Source organism: Chiloscyllium punctatum, chromosome 6 (assembly GCF_047496795.1).
Source record: "Chiloscyllium punctatum isolate Juve2018m chromosome 6, sChiPun1.3, whole genome shotgun sequence".
Lineage (NCBI taxonomy): Eukaryota > Metazoa > Chordata > Chondrichthyes > Orectolobiformes > Hemiscylliidae > Chiloscyllium > Chiloscyllium punctatum.
This window is the reverse complement of record NC_092744.1, coordinates 69968798-69982944: the sequence shown is the minus strand read 5'-3', so window position 1 is coordinate 69982944 and position 14147 is coordinate 69968798.

Genomic DNA, 14147 nt, shown 5'->3' with positions numbered 1-14147 from the left:
GAAAAAGAGTAAGGCCAATTTTATGGCTTATATTTCATGCTGTCTGGCTATTAACATGGTTAAGAACATTTTTTGTCACTGAACATCGCATACCAACAATGGACTGGTTTTCTTTTTAACAGAACCTTTGAGAACCCTTACTGTAAGTAACAAAATGCAGGTCCCTCCCCATTGGTTTTGCACTAGTAACTTACATTTTCCAAACAAACATACTTCATTCATAAGCTTCATAAAAGCAAATTTCAAAATATTTCAATTTAATAAATACAGAAAATTCAATAGAATCAAGTTTTGGCCACACATGTTCTACACTGAAGTGCCTTAATAAAATTGCAATACTCTTGATATTTACAACATGCATTCCATGTTAGACATTCAACCCCATGGCAAAACATTTCAAGTTTATTATAACAGAGTGTGTAACTGGAATAACTACTCCAAACAGTTTGTTCCATTCTGAGATGCTTCAATACAGTTTAAAAATTCTAGGTATACCAATTGTTCATTCCATGTCAAAAATACCATGCAGTGAGATTCTACCCAGTTTCCAACCTCTCTGTGTATTATTGCTGAAAGCCTTTAGAGACTGACCATGATCTTGTGGGGATAACTGGAGACACATTGGTTCAACATTATGGAAAGCACTTCCAAAGGTCTGCGCAGAAGCACCAATCTCTTAAAGCCATAATACCTTTGTAAATGTTGAAACAGTAAACTTGGAACCAGATGATAAATTTGTTTTAAGGGAGTTATTGTCTTGAATAAGGGAGATGAACTTTTACTATCAATTATAAAATCATTCATCTCTTTGAATGTTGCTCTCCATCCTTCCACTTTGCAACTCCTCTAATCAGAATGTCCGTGATGACATCAGTAATATCTCTAGAATACTCGAGCTGATGCATGCAAGATGGTATTGTCAGCTTTATCTCCAGGTGACAAAAAATATTATTATAGATGCATTATATCTGATTCTCAAACAGGCACATTAAGCAAAGCCTTTACTGCACAGCTAATAGTTAACTTGATGAAATATGTAGTGCAACAAATACAACATTTGAACTGGGAATACAGAACAGCTAGTGCACTCCAGTTAATCATGATATTGTTGAACTTTAAGATTGTGCTGCATTAGAAGGTAAAATATCAAAAATGTTTCTTAATAGCACCAAGTTTTGTTAAGAAAACTCTTGAGTTAGTGTGTTAACTTTACATTCTGTGGTATGTGTCCTAGCAAAAAGCTTTTTTTAACATAAAGCACACCTTTCCCCTAGCTTTGTGGGTATCTGCTATAACTTTGAGGCTAGTTTCTCACAATGGATTATAAATGATTAAAATGCATTCCTTTTCTCTCTCTATTTCCTAACATTCCTATTTCTGGCAAATTCTTCTTTCTTTATTTTGTTTAAAGTCATGTATTTGTATTCCAATGTCTTTTGTTCATTTATTCCCATATGTTACACATCTTCCTCCTCTTCACATTTTCTGATGATAGAGATGCCTACTTTAGCTCATCCTATCCCAGAACCTCAACCTCTGGTCTTCACCTAATATTTTAACATCACCTTAGAAGAAATTTCTGATTTCTCCCATCTTTGCTTTCACTCTTTTCAAGCTTTTCAGCCTTGACTTTTCTCCTAGGTTTCTTAGTAAACTTTTCTTTCATCATTCTCTCATTTGTTCTCCATGTGCTAGTCTTCGTGTTCATTTTTCTCTTCATTGTTGACAACTACCTCACTTTCCAATTGTTCGAGTATTGCATTCCTATGAAACATTTAAGCTTATAAATAGAATCATGACAGTGATTTGAGATTATCTTCACTGATTATCTTTTGTTTCTTTCAAGAAATGGAATGGAGACCGGCAGTGCCTAACAACAAAAAAGGGATAAAGACAGACATCATTTTTTTACTTATGTAAAAATGTCTGCATTTTTGCTGTATTTCTTGACCCAAAATGTTTTTTTTAGAAATTTAAAGGATTTCAAATTTTCTTACATAATAATGACCAAGTAAAAATTGTGCTAAATGTTTGAATTAATTGAGCTTCTGAAACTGATGGATTGTCAAGAAAAAATGAATATCAAGATGTTTTATTGTCACCTTGTAAACTGAATTCTCATGTCAGTCATAGTGTTTGAATATCAGACCACACAGGAATGAAACTGTTTGCTTGTAGAATTATCAGAATATATTATATGTAATCCCATAATCTTTCAATTGTTTTACATTTCTATGCTTTGGAATATTTTGTGGACAATGTTTCAAATCTTAAAGTAGGCACATTTTTATCTAGAATTATATAGGAGCAAATTTCTTAATGCTTCAAATACAATATTGTAGTATCAGGAGAACTATTACATCTCAGATTCCAAAATAAAAGCTCAGCTCATAATTCGAAGTTGCATTCACAGGCTTACAGTCAATTATAAAGTAGTTAGTAAAATATGTTTGCACAGTATTAACGTTCTGTTCCTAAAATCTCTTCAGCATGATGTATAAAATGTGATAATTTGCAACCACGCGAAATGTGACAAGATCTCAATCCTGACCCAATACTTGTTTGACATTGTTCATAAGGTGAACATTTGTGATACTTATCATTCTTCAGTTAGAATGACTTATTTGCATTTATGTTGGACAACGGTATAAAAGAATATGAAGTTAAAGTTATAAATTAATTTGAGGCACAGATCAGCCATGATTTAATGGAATGGCAGAGTGAGTTTGAGGAATTGAATGGCTGCTCCTGTCCCTACATTTTGAGTTGTCATCCATCAGATTCTTGAAAACACAAATTGATTTAGCAATCTTGACAAATGAATTCAATTTTAAAATTTAATAAAAAGTTATTATAAAATCTTTACTGTTAATGTAGATTTTGCAATATACTCAACTACATTGAAATAACATTAAGGCACTGTCAGCATTATTATTTAGAATATCATATAACTCCTCTGTTACATAATTAATACATCAGGAAGTTATTTTAGCTATATTCATAAGCATGTTAAGCACTTCATTTTATATTTTACACATTTGGGCTTTGTTTTTGCATTTTATTAAAGGATATTGTAATCTACCTTGTATGTCTTCCTTCAACCAACTCATACAAGCTTTGCTATGGTTATCATGTTTGTAAATGTATTATGTTCTAATTATAAAATCCTCAAATATTTTCCATGAATTTCCTTGGAAACAAAAATACTCAGCATTCCTGTTATTCTGATTAAAATGATACGCATTTCATCGTAAGTTCTCCAACTGAAAGCAAGTCCTGGACTCATCATTTGTTGCCACTTCATACTGAATCATTTCTCTTGCCAGAGATGGTTGCCATTGTGTTTCACTCTCAGAGATGGAGTAAAGAGGCAGGTATCTGGAGTGAGAATGGCATTAAACACACATTGTTAGTGTTATTCTAAACTGGACATTAGCCATCCAGATATCCATCTGATGCAAGTGTTATAAAGAAATACTTTTTCAATCAACTTGCTTATTAAGCTTTACTAATTAAAATCATAGCTCCAATATCTCTCCATTTAAAGTGGCATCTCTGGAAATGTATAGATATTTTTTAAAGAAAGGGAATTCATTTCTCGGTAAATCAGACATTAAAGAAGGGTAGCATAGATGCACTATTAACTAAATTAGCTAATGAGTACATAAAACAGGTTATTACCTAGCAATCCCTGGAAGTAATGTTTCAACTAAACTAATAGAAAACATAATAGAGTACAGAAACGTACAAGAGAACCATTATTAACTCTCAGATGAGTGACCAATCACAAAATGGAACATCATCTATAAGAATCATATTATTTGACCCTCATATACACTTAAAGAAAAAGATTAATGAAAGATCATCATTAAAAAGGAGACTGTTTAACAGTAAAATAACTGTGTAAGGCCTTATAAACAACTTCATCAGATAAAAGCCCGCAGTTGCAAAGAAAAGATTTTCAATAATTAAATAATTGGGATTTTTTAACCTTTAGTTGGGAATGACATGAAGGTTAACATGAAAAGTTAATGAATGAAGGACCAGGAGGTAATGCCCTCATTTGCAAGGTAAAATTATTCGATTAAAAATTGGCATATATTTGGAATATTAGGAGCTAAAGTTTCAAATGTGTTGATCTGCCTCAACAAACAGTTTACATAAAGTGTCTTTTCTCTTATCCCTATTTGGGAAGTTTAAAGTTAAGGTTAGTCAATAGTTCACGTTGAATTTTGATGGATATTCTATGACAATGGGCTGCACCTTAAAATTTACATTGTGTGCGAGAAATAAGATTTGGTTTTCCATCTTTCAATAGTTTTATATATAGTAATAATCTTGGCTACATGTAGTTTATTGTCTGTTAGTTTCTATGAATAAAGTTTTCAAAGTGAATGAATTGCTCCATGCATTTATCTGTAAACAACTGAATGGACCTCATGTTTATACAATCCTTAAGTAGAGAAGAGTATTCTGAAGAGATTTTTCCAGACCATGATAATATTTAGGACATTGGTGGCCTAACTAATGTTTATTAATCAAAAGTATGCTATTTGGAAGGAGATAATATTCTCTGCTGATGTCTTTCATTGAGGAGTTAATATCTTAGTTCTTGAGGTTCATGAATAAGTGACTGTGAGAACTGAGTGGGTGGTAATCAGGAAAATTCTCCTGATTATGTATGGCTCTAAAACAAAAAAGCTATGGCTCAGAAATCACTTCATATTGGTTTTTTGGAAATGTGAGTCAGTTAGTTAAGTGGCTGAACAACTGCTTCGTGTTGTGGAACAATACCAACAGCATAGCTTCTCCATTCTCACACCAGTCAAACGTACTGTCAAGGGCTTTCCTTCTCAACCTCTTGCCTGACACTGGTAACGCTCAGGTTAACCCAGCTCCAGTTTTCTCTCTGTAATGAGAGAGCAGTCCTATGGTCTCCTAAGACTATGGCAACTTTGCCTTTCGCATAAGAATTTGCATCCTAATACCAATCAGGGTGTTCAGAGGAGGAGAGAAAAGATCACTAAACCATCTCTGCTGTTTTGTCACTAATTGCAAAATGAATTCCCAGGTTTGTTAACTGCTAATAAATATTCGCCAAAGTACTTTGTACTTTTCTACCTGCTAGTCTACGTAAGCACATACCACAGCAAGTCAGGCCCTTGTTAAGATAGAGTTCTTGAAGTTTATTAACAATGATAATAATAACATGGCTACACTATCGTGGATATACAGGCTTAGTATGAGTTCTGTGCTTCTTCAAATTACTAGATGTTTCACACATATCGTCAACTGACGGAAGACACTACACCGACTCCAAGACACAAAGAGACAGATAGAGAATGACTAAAGACAGGGTGGGTGCCTTGATACTGCAGCATTATTTGTTGTAATGCTACGTAATTGTTTTGAAGGTGTCAGGTCTAGAGTCTCACTCCATTTAGGGAATCTATCTACAAATGCAGAATATATAAGACTATAATTTCTAAAATAAACAAAGGAAATGAAAAATGCTTTTCCATTGGGAATATTTGATGCAGAGACTGTTACAACCTTTAAAGAAAAAGTGATTACATCTTTGTGGCAGATGAAGATGACATGGGAGAGCAGATGTTGAGATTAATTCTGGATTAGTTGAACAAATAATTGGCAGAGATATAATAGATTTAATATCCTCTTTCTATAACACCACTTGCACATCCCATGACATTATTGGAAAACCAATTGCAGCGGTTGTACAAGAAATAAAGAAAGAAATTCATGGAAGTTTGCAACAGCTGAACAAATTCTTTGGCTTTCTGAAAACATGTGGAGTTGACTGTGAGAGGTCAGCTCACTTCAGCACATTATCTGTGAATGGGAGCAAAATATCTGGTTTAAAGATTTGTTCACAATCAAATGCGAACTGCCTGATCTTTCCAAGCAAATTTCTAACTATTACTGTGACATAAGTTCATTGTGAAGCAATTGGAAATGCAAGCTAAAGAACGACATTTTCTTTTCTCTGCTTCATCCATGATAACTTTGCAGTTAGGTGCAGAATAAACAAGTGTTGACCTCTACAGACCGCTGAAATATTGTTTTGTGACCAATTGCTTGCATTAACAAGGAGATGGCGATAGAAACATTAGCCACCTTATATGTGTGCAGGAAGACCATGAACATGCACAAAGATTTTGAAAGGACAAGACTGAGTGCACCAATAGACGCAAACATCCACAACCCACTGCATTTGACTGCACTCAGGCAAACTTTCACCTTTGTCGAGTGATAATAAGCATGACAATGTTTCTGCGGGAAGCAGTTATTACCTGGCACAGAAAGAGCCAATTAATGTCAGAGAGACATTGGCAGTTACACCCAGAAATCCCACCGTCAATAATAGTTAACCCACTCATACAGAGCTGGAGCACAGAATAGGTTCTTTCAATGAAACTCTTTGAAGTATTCACATGTTCAATGTTTACAGAACTTGCAACTGTGTACAGAGTAAAATTGAAGCAAGGGGAATATTGTAGCATGTCAATGGATGCTCTTCTCTATCGAGTCATATGTCACAAAGATCAAAAAATTCAAAATACAGTTGATTCTGCTACAACGCAAGTTTCTTCAACACAAATTGGCTATAATGATATTGAAGAATTCAGACCATGGTTTGTAGAGTGTGAACTTTCCCTACTTGTATTGACTGTAATGTGATTCTGGTCCCTTTGGTTTAAATTGTGCTGCTACTACAAGATTTCCTTACAATGCGATCTGGAATTGTCCCATTATACCAGCTCAGACTGTGTGGCAAGGTGTCCGTGGTGGGAGGGGACTGGATGAAACAGAGCCTGTATCCAACCTTTGCTTATTCTTCTTCCTGTCCTTAATCATTTACTCATTCTATAATAAATAGACAGTACAACACAATCACACTCCAACTATTAACAACTGGATTTGCTTTGAAAGGATATCTTACTTACCCTGTTCTTTTATCGTGATTACAAAATATTCTTGCACGACATGGAATCAGTTCATGTTGGACCAAACTTGCAGCAATGTAAACGTCAATCTGTGGGCTTCAGGTATGAACTTTCATGAATGTTATCACAAATTTCAATGCATTTTATACAATCATTTTTCTGCATCCTTCTGCATCCTCATCGGCTTCAGAACGTTGGCACAGCTAGATTGAATAGAATGGATTGCAGCTCCCTCTAACAATTCTTTCCACTAGCTCCAGATCAAACACCATTCTGAAGTGACACTCATAAACAGCTTTCTCCAATGAATAAAACTTAATAAAGCAAGTTGCAGCTTGCGATGCCTCCTGAGATGTCATCAAGACTGATGGGTGCTAAACAAATGTTGTTTATTTATTTGACATATTTTACAATTTACATTTTAAATTGTATTACTTTGAAATTGTCAATTATTTGTTCAAATATAGCAGCAAAAATTTCAGTTGCACAAGTTACAGTTAACCAGTTTTAACAATAAAATATTGAAGTTACATTTTGATGGAAAAATTATCCTTTATGGTAAAAAATGTTAATTCATCTTAAAAGGCCATCTTGTGAACCAAGATGATTGAAGTATATTTGACCCAATGCCCATGGAGCTAACTGGATAAGTGATCTGGTTATTGTGAATTGCACAAAGGCGGAAAGGTTACTGAATGAATCGGAAGACGGAACAATAAAATCAATCCTATTGTGAATCATTAACCCAAAGCAGAAACTTGAGTGTTTCAGGCTAGGAAACTCCCTCCCCACCCCCAAAGAGGCAAGAAAATTGCCCTTGGGTTTTGGTGAGAACATTTGAGGAAGTGAGTGTAAACTACTCTCTGAATCAGAATCCCTTTCCAGATATAGCATAGTCGAAAATATTGAATGGACTACTCCTGTTGCCATGTTCCAATGCTGATATTTTATCGCTGCTGTTTTCTTGAATGTTTACAATGGTGAATATTTCTCCATATACATTAGGTTCAAAAACATCCTTCAAATAAACCATCCCATTATAATCCAATGGTCAGATGATTTACCATCAAGGCCCCCTTCCCTAATAAGTTGAACCCTCAAGGTCTGCCATGCCCCAAGCTGCTCTGAGATACAACCTGGTCGACAGAATGCACTGGGTGCTTGTCTCTGCACGCAGAGGGTCCTGGAAGTGGTATTGCAATGACAGGAGTAAATGCATTCCATAATGCAGCACTGAAGTCCTCTTATACGGTGCTGTAAATGGATTGGAGCTGTGCCATGATGATGCGCTGAGATTAGTGCATGTCTGATTCCAATGATAACAAATGTGGGGTGTGCGTGGCCACTGCCCTTGAGTGGGCACTGAGATGTCAGTGCTGGGCATCAAGATGGAATTCCAGAGGAACAAGCAGTGAGTTGGAGTCATCGGATACTGCTCAGCCTTTCATGTTAGCATTTCTCTAGTATCTATCCAGAGGGAGAGATTAGGCAGTAATGAAGGTGATAATGAGTGATACTCTTTACAAACATGTCTCTCACTGCTCACTAATGAGAACCTAGTCTTGCTGTCCAACACTTCTTTGGAAAATGGGACTTTCTGTCTCGACATTAGGAAGGATGTGATGGCGATCTCACATGATGTTTCCAAATTCCTCATCATGATTCATGTTGCTCAGAGGTTTGAAAGATCCCATCCAATGTTTCCAGATCCTTCTCTTACTTTCTATGTGTTATGTAATGTAAAGTGAATCTGATTGTTCGGTTTTGCCTACGTTGCTCTAATGCCTTGGAATATTACAGGTTTTGTCAAGGACAGAAGAACATAATCACTGCTTGCTGTGTCCACTGCAAATATGGGATTTCTGTTCACTCTTAACTCATAAATGTGAACTTAAAATCCACTCTGCTTACAGAAAATGTCATATTTGATGTGGAATTAATGTAATCTCATCGAGAGCACTTTGTGCAATTCTGGTCACCAGATTGTGAAAAGTATATCGATGCATTGGACAGGGTTCAGGAAAGTATGGTACCAAACTTCATGGGTATACAAATCTGGAAAGGATTGATAGGCTGGGTTTTATTTTTCTTGAAATAGAAGGTGGAGACATGGCCTAATTATGTTAATTACTAAGTATATAAGTTAGTTCTTTTTTAAACATGACTAATGAACTTCAAGGATCCATTAGATGCTACCAGCAAAACCAACATCATTTACAAGATACCATGCAAGGACTGTAAAAAACAATACATCAGATAAATTAGCAGGAAGCTTGCCACCAGGATAACTGAACACTAATTAGCCACCAAAAGACATGACTCGCTATCACTAGTTTCTATACTTACAAAGAAGGACACCACTTTGGGAAAACACACACATCCTAGGAGACGAAACAAAGACAAGCATGAGAATTCTTAGAGGCATGGCATTCTAACCAGAACTCCATCAACCCTATCTACCTTCCCTTGAAAAAATGTATTAGAAATGACTTCACCCACCTTAAAAAACCAAGACCTATAAATAGAAAGGTGGGACATACCACCAGTGCTTCACCGGAGACTCTCGCTGATGATATTACCGAGTCATGGTGACAAAACATCTAAAAACAAACCTTCCAGCTCAGCGAGCTAACTTATCTTCTAATCTTCTAAAAAATTGCTAAGTTAATTACTCTTTGAAAGGTCTAATAGAATGGGGAAGAGCACAGCGAGAGGCTATCTATGTGAGATAATCACCAATAAAAACAATAGAAAGTTGAAAATAAACTCCTTTACCCAAGCATGTAGAAACTAGTAAAACAGGAAATGGTTGCAGTGGGTGGTATAGATGCACCTAAAGGGATTTTAAATGAACCATGAAGGAAAAGAGGAACTGAAGGTTAACATGATAGATATACATCACAAAAAGATGGGGCAGGAACTCAACTGGACCTTAAACACCTCCAGAATGAATTGTTTGAACCAAATGGCTTGTTTTTTTGCTGTATATTCTACATAATATGATCTAATGCAGAAGCTGAAACCTTAACATCTCTTCAGCTTACAATGAATTCCCCCTTTCACACAGTAGATGAAAAAAGGCAGACTATATGTTTCAGTTTAATCTATTTATTGAGATAAACATATACAGAAAAAATTCAAATCACCAGGTGACGGAAATAATGCTAGATTTACTTCTCTTGATAAGTTTATTTTGTGAGATAAAAGATATTTTCATTTAGCTAGGTTTTTCTCACAAGTCACGCAATGTGATATTTATTGAATTCTGACTGATTGCTGTGATCTAAAATTACGCAGTGAACTAAATATAAGTTGCTTTTCTTTTCATTCTTTCACAGGAAATGTCATTGTGTCCAACCTTGGTATCCTTCACAATCTTGTAGTTGTTATGTATTTGCCAATTTGCTGTATATCTGCAAGGTCTAATATATCCCTGAGCAAAGCAGTGGTAACAGCAATTCTAAATCTGCAAATAGGTTTATTTCAAGTGTTTCAAAGTCTCTCAGAACTCACTAAACAAGGATGGGGTTTGCTTAGAGCCTCAAGTCTTTCTGTAATTTGTTTAGCTTTCTTAACTGTCTAACTCCATCGACTGGCTTAATCAGACAAAATATAGAACATATATTAGTTAGAAGAATGACAGTATCAAACACAGATCACTTGAATCATTGAACACTATAACGGTTACCTGCCTTCTTGAGCCATTGCAATCATGCGATGTATGCAGACCCATGACAATACTTTTAAATCAAAAATGGCTTCTCATATCTTAGCTGCCAATTTTCAAAGCACCTCGGGGTTTCAGCTGTTGTGTATCTTTTGTGTTTTCTCACAATGAGAAGCTGCAGATTTAACTTGACAAAGTAAGATAATTTACTGGATAATCATATTATGATTCTCTAAGAGCTTTTCTTTTATCAAGTCACCAACAAACTATTCCTGCATTTGTTGTGAGTACCAATTCAAAATTCAGCCAGCTTAAAATGTTAATGACCAGATGAGAAGGCTTGAATTCTCTCTCCTAAACCCAATCTCCTTCGCTGGTCACAACAAAGCTTTACATTTTGTTTTGCACAAGGCTATACCCCCCTCTAATTACTGTGGATGAATATAGGAGGTGAATAGGGTTTAAGAAACCTTATTCTCAAACAACTAAGTGGTTTCCAATTGCAAAAATTAAGGGGCCCCCACTTGAGAGTGACTGACAGCAAGAACTGTTAAATTCTTCAGACCCCTTCAAATTGCTGATCTGGCCACCCTGTTACACCCAAGATTTTACAGGGAATTGAGTGAGTCCTAGGGCATCATACAGTGGAGACCCTTCCACTACCAATTAACTAAAAGTCCAAGGATAATTCTCATTCAGCCAATGTTTTGCAATGGTGGGAGGAGGTCAAGGATGGCGTGAATTAGCTTGGCATAACTACTCTGCATGGCTGTTTGGCAGGAAGGAAGGGGCACCTCTCTCAACAGTAACCCACACTTTTGTGACTGCTGACCCTTTAAGGTAGGTAATCCTCTGGGTACTCTGTATGTCACACCCTTCCAGTTCAGACTCCCAGTCCTTTGGGGCACCATCCCCACCTCCAACCTCACCTCAGTGGTGAGAACACCCTTCACCACTAAGCTGGGCACACTCTAATTTTGGGGACTAAGTACACTCTGAGCAGTGGCTGTAATCCCAGTGGTTCTATGTTCTATGTTATATGTAATCCCAGTAGTGCTGTGAGAATACTATTGACTGATCTGATTAGCTGGCAACTCTCTAAACTGGGATTTGCTGGTGACAGTGCCTATAATAAGCTGCATTTCCTGTCAAAAACCTTCCATTCTCCAGATGGGAAGTGGTGCCAGAAAGCATGTAGAACGCAGTGAAGGGTGGATGGGGCAAGTGTCAGTTTGATAGGCAAAAAAAAAGGAGCTTTTGCAAAACCCTGTTACATTTAGTTTGCAATTGTTTCATTGCCCATTTCCAATATAGAATGAAGATACTTAGAGGTCAGATGCTGGTCAAAGGCAATTTTTGTAACATCCCATTGGAGTCTGAACTTGAGATTAATATGGAAGTGAGCAGCAATGATGCTTAAATGTCCAATTCTGATCGAATAGAATCATAGTCGTCGAACTTTCAAAGGTCCTGTGAGAGGCACACAACATCCCGTCCTCAGGAATCATGGAAGTGTTATAACATTCTGTTCCAAGCCCAGGAAGAAGAGTAGGTTGCTGCAGAGGATAAGGAGACTCAGCACAACTGCAGGCTGGTCTGGATGTGTAGACGGCCCAGAAGTTTGTGGCCTCAACTCCATTCACTGGAGATGACTGAGGCTCTGTATGTCTGTGGACAGAACAACGCTAGATTCTGGCACGGGACCTGAGGGCTGCAGGAGTGGGAGGCCATTCTCCTCCAGTGTCTGTGGAAGTGATAGTCGCTCTGAACTTCGATACACTTAGCTACTTACAGGGAGCAATGGGTGACCAGTGTGGGATCTTACAGCTATGTTCTCTGAAAAGCATCATGAGCAATGCCAATTCATAGCAAGTCAATTTGTTCCCTGTGTTGAGGTCAGTGCTGTAGCACATGCGGTCAGATTCAGGAGCATAGCTGACATCCCCCCACCCCAGTAAAGGACACCATTAACTGCACACACTTGGCACAAAGAGGGCAAAGTTCACAAACAGGAAGGGACTCCATTCTATTAATGTTCAGGTGGTGTGTGAGATCACTGTTACTATTTCCTGGAGGTTTGTGCCCAGTATCCTGGCATGATTCCTACATCCTGGAACACCCTCATGTTCCTGGTGTGTTTGATGGTCCAGGTGCCTTACAAGGCTGGTTACCGGGGGACAACGGCTATCCATTGTGACCTAGACGAATGACACTATTGTACAGTCACCACAGTGGACTACTGATATAACACTGACCAATCATGCAGTGATGGAGCAGCTTATAGAGCTGCTGAAGTTGTGGTTCTGTTGCTTGAAATGGTCTAGAGGGTCCTCCAGTATACTCCAGACTGTGTATCACATCATCCTGACATGCTCTGCTCTCCATAATGGAGGGGGCAATGAGGCAACAGGCAATGTGATAAACACTGAGGAACTGAGGTACACGAGCAGCCTTCCAAGGGGGACAGTAACAATGGGGAAGAGTAAACTCACCTTACCAATGACAGAGTTCGGCTGCATCAGGCACTGTAAGCCAGACAGGAGCTGATAGATACATATTTGCGTGGAAGCGAATTAGGTGCAGCAAGAAATTATGGACGCAAAGTCCACTTTGGTTGCGATGTTGAAATCTGGTTTGCATTATGGAGGGACCTTCAGCCTCCATTGGCTTTGTTCATGTTCCCTTTTGCTTTCTGTAAATGAACTTTGAATTTCCCAGATTGCTTGCCCACATGTGATGTTCTTTAATGGACAATGCCAAGCTGTGAATCTATAGTGGGCTTTAAGGACAGGATAGTGCTGATTTAGAGCGGGTTCAGATGAGGTGTAGCTATGGACTGTTAATGGGCTTTCTTCACCTGAAATAAGAGAAAAGGAGGGATTGAGTGAGTTGAAAGATGATGACACAGCTGTTAATGCTGGTGCAGATGGATAACATGTGGTAAGGAGTCCCAGGCGATGTAGAAACCACGCAGGTTGTGGGAGTTTGAAGGGAATGAGAATGAGTAAGAGAAGATGTTGCATGACAGTGAGAGTGGCAGAGTCTTGTTGCAAAGTGGTAGAGATGGAGTGAGCGTGAGGCAGCACAGAGATGCACTTAGCACTTACCCTGACAGAACAAACAGGTGATTGACCTCTTTATGGCAGCCTTTCACACTGTGGACACCGCACTGACCTAGGTGACATCATGACCTCCTCTGCCAGGAAGATGAGAGCCCTCTTCTGTACCATCCCCACCACCAGGACTTCCAAGCCTTTTTGGAGAATCATGGCACCATCTTCTTCTTCTTCAGTATCTTCTGACTGAATATTCATCAATGATCAGGCCAGCTTTGCAATACCAATGCTTATCCAAGTGCACAACAGCACTTTAAGTGGAGTACAAGCTAAAGGGATTTTCAATGGACATTCACTGAGTGGTGAGAGAATGGGGTTAAGAAAAATATCAGCCATGATCAAATTGTACAGCAAACTCAACAGCCAAATAGTCAAATTCTGCTCTTATATCTTCCTGTA